The sequence below is a fragment of the Dipodomys spectabilis genome, unplaced genomic scaffold (genome assembly GCF_019054845.1).
Source record: "Dipodomys spectabilis isolate Male_0828 unplaced genomic scaffold, ASM1905484v1 ptg000677l, whole genome shotgun sequence".
NCBI classification, from domain to species: domain Eukaryota; kingdom Metazoa; phylum Chordata; class Mammalia; order Rodentia; family Heteromyidae; genus Dipodomys; species Dipodomys spectabilis.
In genome coordinates, this window is record NW_024871354.1 from 59,663 (window position 1) to 82,625 (window position 22,963).

General features: G+C 35.3%; 1 pseudogene; it reads right to left on the minus strand.

The window, feature by feature from the left end:
• Window positions 1–21,898: 21,898 nt before the first annotated feature.
• On the minus strand, window positions 21,899–21,995 carry LOC122101708 (annotated as a pseudogene).
• Window positions 21,996–22,963: the final 968 nt, after the last annotated feature.

Here is a 22,963-nt window from a genome sequence, read left to right on the forward strand (position 1 = left end):
TGGGGTTTATCTTGCTGCTCTTTTACACGGAGATTTAGATTTGTCATTAAATTGCTGGTTTCAGATCTCTCCAATTTGTTGATGTAGGGACTCAGAGGTATAAACTTGACTCTGAGTACTACCTTTTTTGTGTACCAGAGGAGCTGGTAATTTGTGTGTTCATTTTTGTTGAATAGCCTGAACATTTGAATTTCCTTTCTAATCTCTTCCATGACCCACTCGTGATTCAGCAGTTTGTATTTCAGCCTCCATGTTTTACCGGACTTACTTTGGTGGCTTTTGGTGTTGAGTTCTAATTTTATTCCCTTGTGGTCATAGAGAATGCCAGGTATAACTTCAATGTTTCTGAATTTAGACAAGTTTGCTTTGTGGCCTAAAATGTGGTCGATTTTAGAAAATGTTCCATGTGCTCATGAGAAAAGCGTGTATTATGATGATACAGGGTGAAATGTTCAGTAGATGTCAGTTAAATCTAGTTGATATATGCAGCTGTTTAGATCTGTGGTTTCTCTGCTGTTTTTGCCGAATTGATCTATCTAGTGGGGAGAGTAGTGTGTTAAAATCCCCAATAATTAATGTCTTTTGATCTATATGGGATTTGAGGTGAAGTAGTGTTTCTTGGATAAATTTGGGTGCTCCATTGTTTGGCGAATAAATATTTATAATTTTAATAACCTCCTGAAGGAGAGATCCCTTAATTAGTATGTAGTCACCTTCTTTATCTCTGCTCACGAATTTTAACTTGAAGTCTATTTTATCTGATATTAGGATTGTAACTCCCACCTGTTTATGGGGCCATTTGCTTGGTAGATTTTGTTCCAGCCTTTAACATTGAAAATGTGTTTGTTTTTAAGGGCAGGATGTGACTCCTGAAGGCAGCAGAAAGAAGGACCTTGTTTTTTAATCCTACTAGACAGTCTATGTCGCTTAATTGGAGAGTTCAGTCCGTTAACGTTAAGAGAAAGGACTGAGAGGTATTTGGGAGTTCCTGCCATGTTATCCACCTTCTTGGGGGCTGCCAACCTGGGTTCTTCCTATGGTTCTTGGATTCTCAGTATCGGTGCAGTTTCTTGGCATTTATTGTGGTCTTGTAGGTTTTCAATGTGTAGGACATCTTTAAGAATCATTTGTAGGGCTGGTTTGGTGGAGATGTATTGTTTCAATTTTTCTTTGCTATGGAAGGTTTTTATTTGGCCTTCAGTTATGAAAGAGAGTTTAGCTGGGTACAATATTCTTGGATGATAGTTGTTTATTTTTAGGACATGGCATACATCATTCCAGTCTCTTCTTGCTTTGATTGTTTCTGTTGAGAAGTCTGAGGTGATTCTAATTGGTTTACCTTTATAGGTGTTTAATCTTTTCTCCTTGACAGCTTTAAGGATCTTTTCCTTGGTCTGAGTTGATCCTGTGTGGATTATATTTTGACAGTGGGATCTCCTATTCTGGTCTGGTCTATTTGGAGTTCTAAAAGCTTCTTGTATCTGAATAGGCCTATCTTTTTGTATGTTTGGAAAGTTCTCTGCTAGGAACCTGTTAAATAAATTTCCTAGACTATTAACTTCTCTTTGTAAGTGCTCCTCTACACCCATTATCCTTAGATTAGGCCTACTGATGGTGTCTTCCAAGTGTTGGATAGATCTATCATATTTCTTGGACTTGTCTTGGATGGTTGTATGTTCTTTCTCTATAATATCTAGGCTGTCTTCAATCCCTGAGATTCGTTCTTCTGCATGGTCTAAACTGCTGTCAAGACTTTCTACTTTGTTTTTGATCTCTTTCCTCCTAATTCATCAGTTTTGATAGCTTCAAATTCTTTGTTGAAGCTTTGTTTTATATCTTGTATGTACTTCTTTACTTCCTTAATTTGGTGTTCAGTGTTTATTCTCAAATCACTTAGTTGATTGGTTGTGGTTTCCTTGGACTCCCATTTCTTCTGTTTGGTTCCATTCAGCTTTCCGTTTGTGGTCTCCCTGACTTCCTTCAGCTCTTTGTTAATGGATTCCATGAATGCCTTTAGTGATCTTTGTGTATTCTCTTCCTACTCTCTCAATTCCTGTTTTACTCTTTGATTAGCTTCCTCTCGTCTGTGGGATTCCTGTAGTTCTCTTTGAGTGTTCTCAGCCTGCTCACGCCAATCCTACCTTTCTCTTTGAGTATTCTCAAGCTGCTCATGCAAATCCTGTATCAGTTTTTGAGTAGCTTCCTCGCTCTTATGATATTCCTGCATAAACATTTGGATTGCCTCCTCTCTCCCTATCACGCTCATACAGAGTCCTTTGTATGTTTTAAATCTTTTCATTTATCATGTTTGCCAGCTGTGTTTGTAGAGCTATTTGGGAACTCTCCTCTGGATTATTCATTATCTGTTCTGTACCCTGATTATCATGATTTGGAATTGAGATACCCGGATTTGCCATTTTTCTTGTGTTTTTCTGGCTTACTCTCCCCTTTTGAGATGAAAATAGCAACAGTTTTGTTCTAGAACACTATCTTAAGGCAAGCATCAACCAGAGTCTAAATTTGCACAGTCAATGGTCTACAGATACAATCTAGTTCAACACATACATGTATTCAACATCAAACAAATATATGTTAATGGGCTACGAACCACAAAGAAGAATTTGGAAGACCAGAAATTTTTTGGGTTAGGGAGAGATGTGGGTAAAAAATAAGAATAGATTGATGTGGGGAGGCACAGGGATAGTTAAAGAAGTCCTAATCTCAATGCAGGAAATAGGTTGGGTAGGATGAAAGTAGAGAGAGAGAAAAAAAGAAGAAAGGGAAAAGGAAATAAAAATAGACCAGAAAAAATAGAAAAGTAAAAATTAATAATATCTTGTAGATGTGATAACAATCTAGTTACAGAAGAACCTGAATATATTGAGAGAAGGGGAGGCATATAAAGGAGATGGGAAAAACTTAAAAATAAAAATGCTTAAAATATTATATAGGTATAAAGAGGTAGTACTGCTATTAAGGAATTTTAGTCTCAGAGGTGTTGAATTGTGTAATAAATTTGTGGAGTAAGTGTGTACACAATGGGGGATAGGTTCTAATAGTCAACTAAGGGTTTATCTGAGCATGTGCAGGACAAGAGTGAAGTCACATAGAGAAGAACGAAAGAGAGGAAAAGGTGAAAAGGATAAGAAAGGAAGAAAAAAGATTAGGAGTTCAGTAGAGCTAAACAAAAACAAAAAGATAATTAAAAAAGAAAAAAGAGAAAGATAACAAAGAAAGAAAGAAAAACGCACACTGACGTATCCCTAAAATAAAAATTATAAGAGGAAAAAAAATTTACTGGAAAACAATTTTTTTTCAACAAAGGCAAAAATTAAAGATTAAAAAAAGTTTTAGAAAAGAAAAACAATTTTTTTATATAAGGTACCAAAAAGAAGAAGAAGAAGAAGAAGAAGAAGAAGAAGAAGAAGAAGAAGAAGAAGAAGAAGAAGAACAAGAACAAGAACAAGAACAAGAACAAGAACAAGAACAAGAACAAGAAGAACAAGAACTAGAACAAGAACAAGAACAAGAAGAACAAGAACAAGAACAAGAACAAGAACAAGTAGAACAAGAAGAAGAACAAGAAGAACAAGAAGAAGAAGAAAAGTTCTTTGATTTTTTTGGGAGGGGTGGGAAAAATCCTGTATCTCTCTTGTGTCAATAAACAGCCTCTTGTCGGAGTCTCTGGTCTGCTTGTGGTCCTGTGGGTTGGTTAGTTTCTTAAGTTAGTTTGTTCAAACAGGCAGAAAAATGCTCTGCTTTACCCAGGATTTTGTGATCTTGATCTTCCTCCCAGGCTAGTTCAATGGGAGGCAGATCTGCTTTGAGTATCACCAAAGAGGGGGATGCAGTGATGAGGCTAGGTTCTGGGTAGAGTTGAGGCCTTTCAAAAAACAGGAGCTTTTCCCGGGGGCTAGTTTGTGAAAAACTCACAGAGCCCAGCCTGGAGCCATTCTCAGGGTTTCTGTTTACTGAATGTCAATTGATTGTTGAGGCTGCTAGGGGGAGGGGCAGCCTCTGGCTCTGATTACCCAGTGAAGAAAGCCACTCCTAGGGCTGGCACTGGAGCTTGGTGACATTTCCCTGGGTTGAGCTGAGTCTTGCAGGTCATGCCATGGTTAAGTTCTTGTGACATGCTAAATGACTCGTTTTATTCCAAGGCCTGAGTTGGAGCTAGCAGCTCCTCCGTGCTTTGTCAGTATCCAAATTGAGAGATCCGGTACTGAGGTGGCGGGGAGAGGGGTGGCCTTCCCTCCTCTGCTCCCTGAGAAGGAGTGAGGACGTTGGGCTGCTGCTCACACCGAGTCTTGGTTCCTGGGTCATCTCTGGTCTGCGAACTGCAGGATGAAGATGTCCGCTTCTTGTCAGTTCTTGCTGGTGTTGTGTAGAATCCCCTCGCCCGCTCTGTCTGGCTTCTTAGTCCAGGACTCTCTGTGGCTCAGGTATGGCACCTATGATCGCCACAGCCACCGCTGCCACCACAGTGGCAGCTGCTGGCAAGAGCTCAGATGTGTCTCCTTGCCTGGATTTTCCCTCTCTGGCCTGACTCTCTGTCCTGTGATGGCACACTTCATGTGATTCTCTGGCTTAGGACTGTTCACTGGAACTCTAAAACTGCTTTCTATGTGAGAGCTTGTTTAGACTCCAGCTTCTCCTCTGCCATCTTCCCGGAACTCCTCCAGAAAAACTGTTTTCATTTACAAGAATTTATTTTGCTCATCATCATCTTATATGGTCATACATACATAGTTATTGAGAAATTCTGCTCAACTTCTAGGAGTATCCTAGATATTTTCTACTTATTACAAATGAGGAAACCATGCAATCTCTTTCTTTGTGTCTTGATTATTTTAGTTAGTTTGATTTTTCCAAGTCTTTCCATTTCTGTATGAATTGGAAGCATAAGATTCCACTGAAAATACGTAAACCACATTTTGTCAATTCATTTTTCTACTAAGTGGCATATTGTTTTAAAACATGACTGCTTGTAAGTATCACTTAACGTCAATCAAAAATGAGAGATGCCACTTCCCCAGACATTCTAAAAGCATGATTTCTAAGTAAGATAGGATGTTATGGTGGTAAGAGTGTTGAGATATCTGGATGAGTCTAATGTATATCTTGCACTGAATTAGGCAGACAGATATCCAATATCATAGAGGACAAAAATGGTAGTGACAAAAATATTTCCCTTGAGAAAGATATAGGAGGCTGCCAGAAATATGAAGTAGTTCAGATAATTTTGAAGAATTTAGAAATGCAAGGTCAAATATGTCTCTTTAAAGAATAATTATGTAAGTGGAAGGGCAAAAGAAGGGGAAGAGAAAAAATAAGTGACAGAAGATCATTGACCTAATAGAATATAAAAAGACATAATCTATAACTTTCAAGTTAAAAAGAGACCAATAGAATACATACAAAATATTTACTTGGCTTTTTCCTACTTTAATGCTCCAATGGCTTTCCTAAAATGCATATGCATAGATTTGTGTCTTCTGTCATTTGCTAAAAGTTTCTTCTGTAAAAGGTTATCAATTACTTATAAATGATGCATAATTCCTAGGTATTCCAGTTATCGCATACACTTTTGATTGAGTTATCTCTGTATAAAATGAAAATAAGAGACAAAGAACCCTCAAAATAAACACAAATCACATCTTTGTTTAAAACACTGTAGTTTACAGAGTTTTTAGCCAACACCAAAAACGTCTCTTTAGGTATTTTGCATTTTGTGTGAAGAATTTTTAACAATAGTTTTTTTCTTTGCTGACATGTCATTCACTTGCAATATATGATCTCCTTTTATTGTATAATTTTAGTGCTTTGGAAGTGAATTGTACCTTCATAGGTTTTCAAAGCCTAATTTTCACAAACTTACATTTCTTCAAATAGAAATGCTATAAATTTTAGAACAGATATTAAAATAGATATAAAATTCTGTTACAGGAATTTGTCCAGCATACATCCTCTAAAGTGTGTCTTTTCAAAATTTGATTTTGGGGATTTTTTCCAGAGTCTCACACATACTATTCAAGTGCACTGTCAATGAACTACAATTCCCTGTCCAAACATGTTTTTTACTTCTCTTTAATACATTCATAGAAGTGTAATGAATGGATCCTATACAATTCTTTTTGACCTTTAAGACTTGAAAACTTGCTTGGTAAAATGATTGCAGTATTATACAAATTGATCATTATGAGGAGTTTATCAATTTCTCCACAAATGCATTATTATATTTTGTGTCATCTTTTTATATTAGGGTCATACAAGTGAGTTTTCTTCTTTTTTCTTAGACACTAAAGAGGAACTTATTTCATATGCTCCTCCTATTGATTATTAAGTAACACATGTTCTTTAAAGAAATATCCTATTCAGGAAAAATTATACAGAATTAGAAGATATAAAAATACTTAAGATTCAGAATCATTGTAGCATTCACATTGTAGTATTAACAAATACTTTCCCTCTATCTGTTGGTTATGTTTTCACTTCGGTTATTGTGTCCTTTGAATTATGAGTATAGTGTCCTTTGAATTATGAAAGGCTATCACTTGATATAATCCAGTATATTCTTGCTTTTCTTTAGCCACTAATGCTTTCCATTTATACAATTTCAGAAATTTTTACGTTTATCTCTTTTTTTTTTTTTTTTTTAAATTTTATTTTATTTTATTTGAGAACATACAGTACAGAGGGGTTACAATTACATGGGCAGGATAATGCATACATTTCTTACCAAGCATTGCATCCTCCTCCTTTGTTTACCCTTCACCTCCCTTCCCAGCCTCCCCCCTCCCTCCCACCCAATCATAACCCCCCTCCCCCCCCCCCCACCGACATTGTAAAGCTGGTTTTGACATGACATTTTGTACTTCTCATTGTTGCAACAGGTCCACCTGAATCCTTAAACGACTTGTTTGTCCCCGTCTCCTCCACATGTTATACTGACATCAAATATAGTGAAAACAGGGGTTACACTGTGGGGGAGGGACACACAAAGCAACAAAGAAATAATCTTATAAATGCATTAGAAACACATGCATGAAAGAAACAAAAACATTAAAATACATATTTGAGGTTTTGTTTTCCTAACATCACATTATCTGACTTTTTCCGCTTGACTCATACCTATACTAGATATTGCAAATAAGGGAAACCATGGGACCTATGTTTCTTTGGGCCTGGCTTACTTCACTTAATATAATTTTTTCCAAGCCTTTCCATTTCCTAACAAATGGGGCAATGTCATTCTTTCTGATGGAGGCATAGAATTCCATTGTGTATATATACCACATCTTCTTGATCCATTCATCTACTGAGGGGCATCTGGGTTGGTTCCATGTCTTAGCTATGGTAAATAATGCTGCAATAAACATAGTTGTGCTGGTAGCTTTAGTGTGGCCTTGTTTGTGAACATTTGGGTAAATGCCCAAAAGTGGGATTGCTGGGTCGTTGGGGAGCTCTATGTGGAGTCTTTTGAGGAACCTCCATACTGCTTTCCAAAGTGGTTGAACAAGTTTACATTCCCACCAACAATGAAGTAAGGTTCCTTTCTGTCCACATCCCCTCCAGCATCTGTTGTTGTTAGAGTTCTTGATTTTTGCTGTTCTAACTGGAGTGAGGTGATATCTCAATGTTGTTTTGATTTGCATTTCTTTTATGGCTAGGGATGTTGAACATTTCTTCATGTGTCTATTGGCCATCCTTCTTTCTTCTTCAGAGAAGCTTCTCTTTAAGTCTTTCGCCCACTTACTTATTGGGCAGTTGTTTCTTTGAGGATTTGTTGTTGGGTGGTTTAATTTTTTGAGTTCCAAGTATATTTTAGATATGAGACCCTTGTCCGTTGTATGGCTAGTAAAGATCTTCTCCCAGTCCGTGGGCTTTCTATTGATCTTGCTAGCTATGTCATTTGCCCTGCAGAAGCTCTGCAACCTTATGCAATCCCATTTGTCCAGCCTTTCTTTGATTTGTTGTGTTTCCGGGTCTCTATTCAGAAAATTTCGGCCTGAGCCAAGGAGACCCAGGGTTTCTCCTATTCCATCCTGTAATGTTTTCAGAGTGTCTGCTTTGAGTTCAAGGTCTTTGATCCATTTGGAGTTGATTCTGGTGCAGGGTGATATATAAGGATCTAGCTTTAGTTTTCTACATGTAGTTAACCAGTTTTGCCAGCACCATTTACTGAAGAGGCTGTCTGTCTTCCATTCTATTGTTTTAGCTCCCTTATCGAAGATTAGATGGCTATAGGTCTGTAGGTTCATTTCTGGGTTTTCAATTCTATTCCATTGGTCCTGAGGTCTGTTCTTATGCCAATACCAAGCTGTTTTGATTACTATGGCTTTATAGTAGAGTTTGAAATTTGGTATTGATATTCCTCCAGCAGTATTCTTTCCGTTGAGGAGCGTTTTTGCTATTCGGGGTCTTTTATTGTTCCATATGAATTTTTGGATTGCCTCTTCTATTTCCTTGAAGAATGAGGGTGGAATTTTGATAGGTATTGCGTTGAATTTGTAGATAGCCTTGGGCAGTATTGCCATTTTCACGATGTTAATCTTTCCAATCCAGGAGCATGGGAGGTTTTGCCATTTTTTAAGTTCTGTGTTGATTTCCTTTTTCAAGATTTTAAAGTTTTCGTCATAGAGGTCCTTCACTTCTTTAGTTAAGTTAATTCCTAGGTATTTTATTTTTTGTGAGGCTATTACAAATGGAGTTGCTTTCCTAATTTCAGCCACTCCACTCCCAAATTACTCAAGCTGATTCAAAACTTTGGCAAAGTAGCAGGTTATAAAATTAACCCCCAAAAATCAATGGCTTTTCTGTATGCCAACGTTTATCTCTTATAGGTTTTTACATCGCACATTTAGTTTGATAATCATTTTTCATTTTAAATTTTTGTATTAGGATTGAAGTAGGCCAGGCACCTGTATGTCACACCTGTAATCCTAGCTACTCGGGACTCTGAGATCTGAGGATCACGGTTTAAAGCCAGCCCGGGCAGGAAAGTCCATGAAACTCCTATCTCTAATAAACAACAAGAAAGCCAGAAGTGGTGCGGTGGCTCAAGTGGTAGGGTGCTCACATTGAGCTGAAGAGCACATGGACTGCGCCTAAGACCAGAGTTCAAGCCCCATGAATGACAAAAAAAAAAAACAAAAGAAACAAACAAAAAAAAGGATTGTGGTAGTAGTCTAAGATCATTTTTAAATCATGAAAGACAATAGTGTCAATACACCCATTTAAGATTCTTTTATTTTCCAAAGTGGTTGAAAACGTTTACACGCCCACCAACAATGAAGTAAGGTTCCCTTCTGTCCACATCCCCTCCAACATCTGTTGTTATTAGAGTTCTTGATTTTTGCCATTCTAACTGGGGTGAGGTGGTATCTCAATGTTGTTTTGATTTGCATTTCTTTTATGGCTAAGGAGGTTGAGCATTTTTTCATGTGTCTATTGGCCATCCTTCTTTCTTCTTCAGAGAAGTTTCTCTTTAAGTCATTTGCCCACTTATTTATTGGGCAGTTGTTTCTTTGAGCATTTGTTGTTGGGGGATTTAATTTTTAGAGTTCCACGTATATTTTAGATATTAGACCTTTGTCTGTTGTATGGCTTGTGAAGATCTTCTCCCAATCCGTGGGCTTTCTATTGATCTTGCTAGCTATGTCCTTTGCCATGCAGAAGCTCTGCAACTTCATGCAATCCCATTTGTCCAACCTTTCTTTGATTTGTTGTGTTTCCGGATCTCTATTAAGAAAATTTCGGCCTGCGCCAAGGAGACCTAGGGTTTCTCCTATTCCATCCTGTAATGTTTTCAGAGTGTCTGCTTTGGAAAGTATTATGGAAGTTCCTCAAAAGACTCCACATAGAGCTCCCCTATGACCCAGCAGTCCCACTTTTGGGCATTCACCCAACTGTTTACAAACAAGACCACACTAAAGCTACCAGCACAACAATGTTTATTGCAGCATTGTTTACCATAGCTAAGGGCTGGAACCAACCCTAGTGCACCTCAGTATATGAATGGATCAAGAAAATGTGGTATATTTACAAAATGGAATTCTATGCCTCCATCAGAAAGAATGACATTGCCCCATTTGTTAGGAAATGGAAAGACTTGGAAAAAATTATATTAAGTGAAGTAAGCCAAGCCCAAAGAAGCATAGGTCCCATGATTTCCCTTATATACAATATCTAGTATATGTATGAGTCAAGCAGAAATGGTCAGATAAGGTGATGTTAGGAAAATGAACCCTAAGATATGTAATTTAAATGTTTTTTTTTTTCTTTCATGCATTTGTTTCTAACGCTGTATTTGATGTCGGTATAATTTGTGGAGGTGGACCTGTTGCAACAATGAGAAGTAAAACTTGCCATGTCGAAAACCAACTTTACAACTTGGGGGGGGGGGAGGACTGGGTGGGATGGAGCAGGGAGGCTTGGAAAGGATGGGAAGGGTAAACAAAGGAGGAGGCTACAATTCTTGATAAGTAATGTACTCACTATCTTGCCCATGTAATTGTAACCCCTCTGTAGAGTATGTTCACAATACAAAAATAAAAATTAAAAAAAATTCTATTATTATTTCATAAAGTCATAGTATAGTTTTCAAAATCTATTAAACATAAAACTGAGAATTTATTTTTTACAAATCTGTTACAGTCTTCTATGTATCTGTTCTTGTAGTAGAACTATGTTGTCTTCACTACTAAACATGGTAAAAAGATTCAAAGCAAGTATGAAGGCTTGTTTTACAAGATTGTTCTGACTGACCTGTATTCCTTGAATTTACATAAGAATTTATTGAGCAGGGGACCAATATTCTACAGAGATATCTAGATGTTTGATAGTCACTCATATTTTGTACTTTGTAAAAACACAAGACCCCAGATATTATATATAGAAAAAAGTCTTCAGAAAATAACTGAAACAACTAATATTAATTCAGGAATGAGTTAAGATTTAGATAACACTGTAACTTAACACAGATGAATGATAACAACTTGAGCTGTACAACAGAGGAGAGTGAGAGGGGAAAGAATGATGGACCCCATAGGAGCTATATGTCATTGCTATTGTGTTTCAAAAACAGAAAGACTTCAGAGAAGGTAAGGAGAAAAATTAAGTGTCCTCATACATGTTTCATTTTAATCCACCTTATAGTTTGTACTAAAAGTCAGTGAAAATGGGAAAAATTAAAATAGAAATTAAAACATTGTATATACCTGTTACATTGTAAAGAAATTGTAATAGGAATATGATAATTAATTTCCAAAGAAATAAGAGAAAGAATAGTTAAACTCTAAAGGGAAAAAGAATGAAGAGAGAAAAGAAGCAAAGTAAAACCTTTATCAATAACAAACACAAGAGTTTGGAAGTGGAAAGGCAGTGGAAATATTCTAAATAACAATAAAATTGATAGCGTGGATAGAATATGGATCACATTTTATCATATATAATTTTGAAAAAGCATACTAGGAATGAAAGTTTGAAAGTCATGGTTTAAAATACTATTTGCGTTATAACTAGACAGTATAGCTCAGTGGTAAACCATTGGCCTTGCATATGTGAAGCAATGGTGTGTTCTCCCAAGCACTACAAAGTACACACAAAGCACACACACAAACACACACAAAACCACATAAACACACACACTCACACACACACACACACACACCACATACACACATTTGGAATATTGATTTTATCATATTAAACAGAAGAAATTATCACAAACAGTAAAAGTATGTTAATATATGAAACCATAATATTACTTGTAGTATTTAAAATTTGAGGAGGAATAAAATTGTCACAATATACTTGGATTTTAATAGATTAAGTAAATTGAAAATTAATAGAAGACATGAGAACCTTTGCAAATAAGTTTTAAATAATAAACATTTTGAAACATGTGTCCTTTTATTTTGACAAAAGATTGATGTTACTGGTGTTTTAACTCAAGACTTAGAATATGATAGCGTGGTGCTGTATATAACGCTAGGGATGGCTATATCTATAATCATTTCACTCTGAATAGTTCTATAATAAGGTCTCATAGTTTCCCAGTCTCTCCCGAATTACAAATCCTATTTACATTTCCCACCATAACTAGAAAATGGATGCAACAAATCACCATGCCGAGCTCAAACTTTTTTTAAATTCAAGTACAAATATTTCCCAAAAGTGATCAGGTAATGAAGCCTTCCTTAATAAAGTATGTGTTTTTTGAAAATACAGTATTTGTTTCCTGGACAAATATTTTTATAACTATAAGAAAATAAATGTATTTAAATTCACTAACCATATAAAAATTAAGAAAATAATTTTTAAAAAGCCACATGCTAAATATTTTAAAAGCAAAATATATGTGTCTGAATAATTTACATGTGTAAAAATCATGCAAAATTAACTTAACTGATCCTACAACTCTGAAAAAAAATTACCCCAAAGAAACATAAGGAAATATTTAAGCTCAAAATTTGAAATTTAGAAAATAAAATGAAGTAGGGGCTGGGAAGGTAGCTCAGTGGTAGAGTTCTTGCCTTGCATGCATGAAGCCTTGGGTTCCATTCCTCAGCACCACATAAGCAAAAAGAAAAAGCCAGAAGTGGTGCTGTGGCTCAAGTGGTAGAGCGCTAGCCTTGAGGGACATGGCCCAAGCCCAGAGTTCAGGCCCTAAAACCGGACCCCCCACACACAAAAAAGAAAAGAAAATGTAGTGTAATCTTTAGTTGACTTAATTAAGTGTAAACGTTCTGTATATCAATTTTATAATGAAAATGCTTGAACAAAGAAAGCAAAAGTACCCATTGATCAACAGCAACAGCAAAAACATCAGTAGTTCTTGTTTTGAGTGTACAAAAATATCGATGGAAGATATAACAGTGTTCCTTCCTTAGGAAATGTACTCATTGGTTCATTTATGTAACTGTAACTCCTGTGTACATTACCATAATAATAAAATTAAATTGAAATTAAAAATAAACCAAATAATATACCAATTAAGAATTCTTAAAAGCCATTGGTTAAAAACTTTGTAAAAAACTGCCCTAAATACACAAGGAATATACTTTGATGATACTATTTAAATACTTCAACTTCAGCAGTAAAGCAAAAAGTTTAAAAACTGTTACAAATAAACTAATAAATCAGAATATATTACTATTAATCATAAGACGAATTTATAGTGGTAGTCAAATATGTAAGAAATGAGGCAATTTGCCATTCATTTGCACTTATTAAGTGAGAAAGAAATTTCTAGGTATTTTTTAATTATCATAAGTTTAATGAAGAAACTATTCTGTCACATCATATGATAATCAGATAAAGCTGATATTAGAGCAAAGAACAGATTGTATTAAGTTTTTGGATGTTAATGTACATACTTATTTTGGTTGTGGGAAAATGTGGGGATTTCAACTTGGGGTATATTGTTCTTGCAGGCCGGCATCATATCAGTGCTTAATTTTAGGATAGGGGTTCCCTTTCCACAAGAACATGCCCCTGATCTGTCCTTTTAGCCTTCCCATCATCAATGGCATCGGAGTTGCACACCAACTTGTCTAGCTTGCTACCTTGACTGGCCTGGATCTGCAGTCCTTCCAATCTTAGTCTCTAGATAGTGCAGGATGGTGGAAATGATCCAATTCACCCAGCTATAGATTGAGAAGTAAGTCCACTAAAGTTTTGGCTTGGGTTCTGTTCTCAAGCCTCCTAAGTAGTTAAGAGTACACATGGGATCCCCTGGTGCAGTAAGAATATTTTTAAAGCAACTAGACATATATATGACTTAGGCTAGTGAATACCTCAGGAAAAGAATAAAAGAGCAGTGAATCATAGAGGATAGGCAGAATTTTAACTAGCTACTCAGAGGCTGAATAACCTTAGCTAGCTACTCGGGAGTCTAAGATATGAAGACCACTGTTCAATCATGACAATACAAGCGATTATCTCAAAAACAAAAAAAAAAACAAACAGAATTGTAGCAGTGGCTGAAATGGTAGACCACTATCCTTGGGCACAGAAGCTGAGGAATAGTTCCCAGGCACTATCAAGCCTCAAGAATGATGAATGCATGCATGAGCACATGCACATGTGCGTGTGCATACTCGCACATGCATGCACACATACACAAACACAAATGAGTTTTTCAATGTGAAGTTCTTTATTTTTTTTTTACCTTACTGTATTTTATTTCACTGTGTTAGTTCACAAATTAACAAAATCAGCTAAGGACCTATTTACATAAAATTCATCATGTTTCTCTAAAATCTACTGTCTTTTTAGAAGCCTGCTTTTATTTGACCCAAAAGTAAATTATTCAGGAAGTCAATTCATCACTCTCAATCTGCAGTATTAGATGATTGTTTAGATTCCTCCTAGCAATATGATTATGTGAAATCCTGCATCAAGCAATGTATTTCTTTCACTAGAAGAGAAACCTCTGTCAAACAATTAATAATAGCTTATTCTCCTCCTAGCATTCATCTGTAGTTTCATTTTCTTCATATATTTCATGATCTGTCTGTGAATGCCAAAGAGTGCCGTGAAAATAAAACACCCTTTTCAGCGCTTAGCATGTGTATACCATTCATAGATACTGAAATTGCTTTGGAATAAATAATGTTCACCCTGACTATCTTGAGAAAGAAGAATTGGTTTCTCAGCACTATAGGTAAGAACTTGAAGGAAAGAAACAGAAGGAAAAGTGAGGAACAACTCAACACATAGATTCAAATGAAACAAAACAACCCAAGAAAACACAAATTAATTCAGTACTCAAGAACCTGGAGGAAATGAAAGATTTAAAAATAATAAGCTATGACAAGCTTATGAAATTCGTGACTATATGGGTGTGCACTGTTGTGAGGACAGTGGCTAAAGCCCAGACTGAACAGAAAGTTCTCTACACAATGCCATGCACCTGTTATTCTAAATTCCAGGAAGAATACCATCAAGTGGACTGAGGCCAAGTTCATACATAAGTCGGAGGCCAGTTTCTAGCTGAAAAATAATCAGGATAACTTAGGGCTGGGGGCATGACAAAGTGATAAGAATACCCATTGAAGGGGCACAAAACACTCAATTCAAACTCTAATATTAGGAGTATTAAAGAAAAAAGCTATGATTTTAAATAATTAGAACAATTGTAACACTTGAGTATTTGAGTCTAGAAAGATCCATGAAAGAGATAGAATGAACCCATGTTCCAAAGCTACTTTAGTGATAATGTTTAGTGGTACTTCAGACAAAACAGAATTACCTTGCAAATGAGCATGAATGTGCATTTGGGTGATGGAAATACTCTACTTACACAGGGGTAAATTAAATAGATTTCTTTTTGGTAGATTGTAGTTCTTGAACTAAGAGCCTGGGTGATGTCCTTGAGCTTTTTCTCTCAACGCTGTCACTCTAATACTTTGAGCCACAGTTCCAATTCTTATTTTCTGTTGGTTGTTTGGAGATAAGAGGTTCATGGACTTTCCTGCCCAGGATAGCATCAAACGATGAACTTTATACAAGTTTACACAGCAATATTAACCAAATCATTCTATTTGTAGAGGAGCATTTAAAAGATGTAATTTTTATAAAATTTAACTGTTAATCCAACTAAATGAATACCAGGAAACTATCACTTGAAAGATGTGAGGGGAAGTCAAAGGGAAGGAATAAAGAGAGTTATGGAGGAAGAAAGTGAAGACATAATAGTCAATGCAGATAGTATGAAACTAGAAAAAAATAAAGTGTGGTGAGGTTTAGAAGGGTAGGGAAAAGTTATATAAAGATCCATTATACTTAGAAACATGATTTATTTAATGGAAATTCCCTTGTACAATTAGTTAAGATAATAAAAATATAATTAAAAACAATGGAGACATCTGATCTTAAACTGTGTTCTCTTAAACCATCAGTCAATATAATAGTTTCCTCCTCAGAAATTTTCTTTGCAGGTGTTTTCCTCATAGTGACAGAAAAATGATCAATGCAATGAATACCAATACATCACATTGCACATCATAAAGAGACACAATAAAAATCACAGTAAAAATGTTAGAATTCACCACATGATAAAATAACAGGTAGAAATTTCCAAATGCTGATTGATTGTTTTTCCAAGTACTTTAGCTATGATATCTAATTTAATCCTCACAATAATTCCATAAAGTGGAACTACTTGCATTTTTAATTCTCAGATGATGATGTTGAAGTCTTCAGAGTTGTAATTACTAGCACAACATTGCACACATGGTAAGTGTTAGCCTGAGGTCCATCTCCGACTCTATCAATTAACCTCATTCAATTTTATGACTAAAATACCAGCACTTAGTCTACAAATTCTAGGTAAAATTCCCAGAATTATTGTGTACACTCATAATATTTCACTTTCTCTTTGTTAGAAAATAGGGAACTGTAATATGAAAACACAAAGTTCAAAATCAATGCATACCTCCCTGGTTAAAGGAAGTGCTAAAGTATAACATTCTTGATTTCTAGATCAAAATAGCAGAAATCATATTCTATCCCTTCACTCAACACTGCACTGCCTGGGGACCCTATCTCTGTTTAACACTGTCTTACTGAAAGAATGACCTCCCCAATTCCTGATGGAAACAAACTGCAGGTCTTATGGACCAATCATTTCCACATTGTAGCTCAACTAAGTTGTTTACCATTAGACGTATTTTGATTGCTTTTTACACTCAACATTTTGAAAGAAAGGTACTACTTTAAAAAGCTATTAAAGCAAGATTGATATAAAAATCACCTTTGACCCTAGATAAATATTTTCCCTTTCATGTACCCAAAAATGCAGTCTGACCTATCATTAATGTTAGGAATGAGAGGATAAAAAATCATAGACAAGAAGACCTAAGCATGAATTAAAGCCTCTCCAACTTGTGAATACAATTATTTTAAAAAGACATAAAGAGCTTGGAAGGTGGCGTAGTGGTAGAGTGCTTGCCTTGCATGCATGAAGCCCTGGGTTTGATTCCTCAGGACCACATAAGCAAAAAGAAAAAAGCCGCAAGGGCGCTGTGGCTCAGTGGAAGAGCGCTAGTGTTGAGCTGAAGAGCTGAGGGAAAGCGCCCACGTCCATAGTTGAGGCCCCACTACCAGACTCCCACACCCCCAAAAAAAGATATCAATACTACTACATTTGTTCAAAATTTCTTATGATACTGAAGATTCAATTGTAAACTGTTAACACTTGAAAATAACTCATTTTCTTAGGTGTAGAAAACAAAACATAAAATTAATCCTTATCATTTTCAAAGACCTTTATTTATATTATAAATTCACTCTTATAACTACAAAGATTATAAAAATAACTGAAGCATAGTGTCACAAAGCACATAATTTAACTTCATCATGTACATTCAAAGACTGTGCTAATAGAAAACAAAGTTACACTAATAATTAGCTCACCCAATTCACTTCCATTCTTTTATTCTATATCTTTTAGTTTCATAAAAACTTGACTTTTTATGAAATGATGCAGAAAAAAGCATGTATTCCCACTTACATTTTCAGATTTTAACAATGTTTATTCCAGAAATGTCTTTAGCTGTATACTCAATGAACTGAAATAACACTAAAATTCAAAGGGTTTTCAGAAATTGCAAGACTTGCTCTGGAATGTTATTTATATTGGAAAAGATATTCAAAAAGCCTTATTTGTTAAAGTTTTGATAGTTACTCCCACAAAAAAAACCTATTAATGAAAAAAACTTGGTACATAAAATACAACTTCAAATGCATCCACAACCTTGAGGTGACACATGCTTTTTGTTTGTTTTTGCAATGTATATCTAACAAACATATCCACAATGCTGATTTTCAATCAATATGATGGGATAATCAAACCTAAAAAAATACGGGGTTTATTATCTTAGTATGAATAGATACGATCTTACAAAGAAAGTTATTTTCAACAGAAATCCCGAAAGAGTTTATCCACCTTGATTTTCACAGGAATAACAAGAGAGTAATACCTGTTTGGTCGAGTTGGTCAAAATCTTAAAAGTATATCCAATTTAAGAGGTCAAATACATATTTTGTACTAACAGTTATCTTACAGCAATAACTTACTACCTAATTATATGTGTATCTTCTTGCCTAACATATATTAAGAGCTGAAAGTGATCTCTTTTATCTAACTTAATGGTGTAAATGCTTTGATTATGATATGCTATTATTTGACAAATAAAATGTACAGAAGGGCGGTTCCATTTAAATGACAGGACGGAACACTGATAAATAACAACATCGCAACCCAGCTCTTTTCAGCCTCACTCTGTCCACATTGGCAAGCAACACTGCAACCGCACACACACACACTCACACACACACACACACACACACACATATACACATACACACCCATGTGAGCACATGTACACACACATATACATGCATGCCAAATTCAGGGTTTATTGTACAAAATAGTTCAAATAAAATATTAGTGATTAGGAAAAATGATAATTTGCCTTATTACAAAATAATACATAATCCAGTCACCACTGTTCTTACATTTTACCTGTCTCTCCACATGTAACCACTTAATTTATTTTTAGTTCATTCACTCATTCATTCATTCATTAGTTTGATGCTAATATTAGAGCTTGAACTCAGGGCCTGGCTCTGTACCAGAATTTGTTATTTTTTTTGTTTTAGTTTTCTCAAGGCTAGCATTTTACTGCTTATACTAAGCTCCATTTCAAGCTTTTGTGGTTACTTTCAAATCATAATCTAATGAACTTTTTTTTCTCTTGGTCTGGTTTCAAAGCACAATCATCAGATTTCATCTTTCTGATTAGGTAGGATTAAAGACCTGAGCCACCCGTGTGGCTCCTACTTTTCCAATACTTATGTAATGCACATACTTAGATAGTAATTTAAAACTGAGTGCATAGAAGCAAGATGTACAGTGATGATATTGTCCTGTCAGAAATTCAAGTTAGTAATGTAAATTTCTTCTTAATACTATACACAAAAAATACTTAAAAAGAAATATGATGATGTGTGTGTATGTGTGTGTGTATGTGTGTGTGTGTGTGTGTGTGTGTGTGTGTGTGTGCTGTTGCAATATGTTCCACATATATGCATTGTGCAGGGGTGTCTAGCCATTCACAGTTATTGCATGAATATCTGTCTTGAGATACCAACTCATGAACAATGTCTAGGTGTCCACTCTAGGCTTCCCGATGAAGGAGGGTATACTCATCCTCATCCCTAGTATTCATATGAGTGGCCTTTTTGGAAAGTAGTCTCCACACTGTAGTAAGCTGCAAGGCAAACACTCTAACACTGAGGCACATTACCAGCCCAAGGATTAAGATTCTTGTCTGTAATTTGGTCAAAGCTATGTCTCTTTATATAACCTACTAAAAATGTATTTACTAATTTCAAGTAAATACATAAATTCTATTTCCATCTCTTTTAAAAAGTAAAAAAAAAATGTTTGCTCTGTAAATTGATTCGAAGCATGGATTTTGCGGCTAGCTAGGTCATTGCACATCTCTTTTCCTCTCTCTCTTTCATGGTTCTTATAGACAATATGGTTGCTCCATAATTATCCTAATTTATATTGCTTTTATGTTTTTGGTTGCATCATTTCACTTTCTGCTCTGCCATTTCCCAAAATAGCACCACAGAAACAGAAAAATCCAGAAGTGGTGCTGTGGCTCAAGTGGTAGAGCGCTTGCCTTGATTTGAAGAGCTCAAAGACAGTGCCCAGGCCCAGAGTTCAGGCCTCAAAACTAATTTTTAAAAAAAGAATCTAAATACTTGATAACTTTACTAACAGATCTGACTGAAATCAGTTGAATCACACTTTTCCTGTACAATGAAGGAATAGGTCCAGGCTAGGAAAGCAGCTAGAGAAGGCAGGCAGGTTGTAGAAGATTGTATCTGTGACAAAACTTTTTGGAAAATGGAATCCAGGATTACTTACTGGTGATTCACTTGCACTTGAAGCATGATTCTGAAATATTGCTTGCTGATTCTGAACTATTGCTTTGGTCATTATAATCTCCAAGAAGAAAAAGTGAAATTTAATTGATAGCAAAGGAATACTAATACATTTTGACTTCTCATTAAGCATCTTCAATCATCAAAATCACCTGAAGACAATAAACAGGCTTATTTTTAGATGAAAACAAGTGTCTTTAAAAAAAAAAACAAGAATTTAGATAGTCATACAAAGGACTTCTATTTTACTACTGCATTATACATTTTTTCTAATGTTGCATACCAACCTTAGAAAGCTACTAGAAAGCTCTTAAAGCCCATATGTTTAATAGTGAGTTATCTTACACTATAACATGATATTTCCCAAATCATTTACATAAAAGGCAATGTTTCCTATTTTCTCATTCCCAGAATAAGCTGCACATGAAGACACCACTGGTCCTCATTTTCAGTCTGTACCTTTGAATACTGAGGAAAATCGTTCCTCTGCTCTCTATCAATTCCCTACTCTCCAGTTAGTATAATTTAGAATAGTAAAAATGGAAAAAGAGAAAATAAATCATGCTGAAAAATCATGTGCAGAAAATTCACCAGATTTTTCTGACCAGTTCAACCAATGTGAACTATTGGAGAAATACATTGATATCTCATTCCCACTGGCACTCAAAGTCTCTGGTTAGGTAATTCTGATGAAGACAAGGAACAAGAGAAAAAAGTAAGGAATGGTATCAATTGCAAGAAAAAAATGGAGTAGGATCCAAGCAAATTTCTTCTTTGGGATGCCGAAATTAATTGGCTTACTATGGTTCAGAGACTACTTTCCAAAAAGGCCACCCAGATGAATACTAGGGATGAGGATGAGTATACCCCTCTTCATCGGGAAGCCTAGAGTGGACATTTAGACATTGTCCATGAGTTGGTAGCTCAAGGCAGATATTCATGCAATAGCTCTAAATGGTTGGACACGCCTGCACAGTGCTTACATGTGGAATAATACCAGAGTGGCTTTTTTCTTACTTCATCATGATGCAGATACCAATGCCCAAATTAAAGGCCTCTTGACCCCCTTGCATATTTCTGCTAGGAATAGAAATAGCAAAGATACCTTGTATCTACTTCTGTTGAATCACTATATCAAAGCAGGTCTGAAGAACAACTTGGAAGAAACTACATTTGATATTGCCAAAAGGATAAGTATGTATCACTACATCTTTGAAGTTGTGGAAGGCTGTACAAATTGTTCTCCTAAGTCGTAATAGTTTGATTAAGTTTCTTAAATTTCAAAAATGCCAGTCCATCCTTTGTGTCCCTACAAATTTTTTTTCGCAATACAAAGCAACAGCAATATCTTACTTTAAAAATGCATGGATTCCATGGTATTCTTCAAAGTGAATTGCCTGACTTTGATGTCAAAATGTATTCAAGAGTTGTTTGTATACATCTATAATGATTTCTGCAGAGTTTGTGATTTTTTTTTTAATCAGAAATAATTTTAACTTATCTGTTGAAATGAATAGTATAGACACTAAAGATGTTCCTGGTGCTTTTCTGAAAAAAGTATATCTATGTTTGTATAATGTCCAAAATCTATTTCATTCGCTCCTAGATATAATAATTTGAATTCGACATTGTTATATAATGTATATGTTCATTAATAAATGTGTCCTTTCAGATTGCTTTCCACATAGAAGAAGTTTAAGATTCCTTTTTTTCCTGGGTCCTAATATTATTTTATTTCTTTGGGATAAAATGACAATGTTATCTAATTTCAAGTTTTGTAAAGGTTATGCTATGTAAGGCCTTTCTAAGGTGAAGATTTAATAAAACGATGACAAACTAACCTTTAATTCTATGAATTACATGTATTGTTACACTTGTATTTTTGTAATCAACTTTTTAATAACTGTTTTTCATTTCTTGCATCAGAAGAATGAAAAATAAGTAATACTTCACAAATTTGCCTATCATCCTTGTGCAAGTGCCATGTTAATCTCTGTATTGTAATGTGGGTAGACCTGCTTCTGAAGCATGTAGAATCCTCTAAATTTAAGTAATTAATGTAATGATGCAATCTTATACAGGCATATATCCATGGATGCCTATTTGTAAGAAGGAACCCTTATTGTTCCTAAAAATACTATTGATCTTATTTCTCTAAAATTCTGTGTATAGTGGGAAAAAAATGATATCGTTTGGTCAATTCCTCACATTTACAATTTTTTTGTCAATGACTATTTTGTCGTTCTCATTTTAAATTTGATCATACTTTGAGGCCTTTACAGCTAATTCCAAAAGTGATGGCTTTTCAAGTACTTATTTATCAACTGAGTTAGCTTTGTGGAGCTCATGGATTCAAAGTAAGCCTTGCTTAAGAGCTACTTCTAAACTTCTGCAGCTTAAAATTTCCCAAATGAGGTCTTGCTGGGACAAATGTCTACCTGAACCTTTACCCTTCTTCCATGTAGGAACAGACCAACCACAATATCTTACACTGATAGCATAGATTGTATTACTGAAACAAAGCTAATCTTAGTTACAAGGGATCATAGAGAGATGAACCGTTTAGACAGAATTGTTCAGAATGGAAGGTATTTTTTCAAAATATAATTGTTTATTATACTTATTATTTCAAAAGTAGCTAAAGCCAAGAAGGTGAAAAAATTGTTCATATGCATGACTACCTACTGTCCTGGCCTGTCTGTCATCCAACTAGGCAGGAACTTACACTACTGACGTTCTATCACCAAATATTTCCATAGCTCCTGGAGCAGTCCATATGTTTCTCCTGGATATTAGGCCTTAAATTGGTAATGTTTTAGTCACAGTGTTTCCTCTTGCCTCTAGGCTGTAAATCTACAAATGGTAAAGCTTTAAGTCTAACTCTACCAAAAACTGAGGTAGAGATAATGGAATAATACTGTAAAACAGAGTTGCCTTTGATTCCCTAACCACAACACAACAATGCAAAACAGTTTTTACATTATATATACTTATGTAT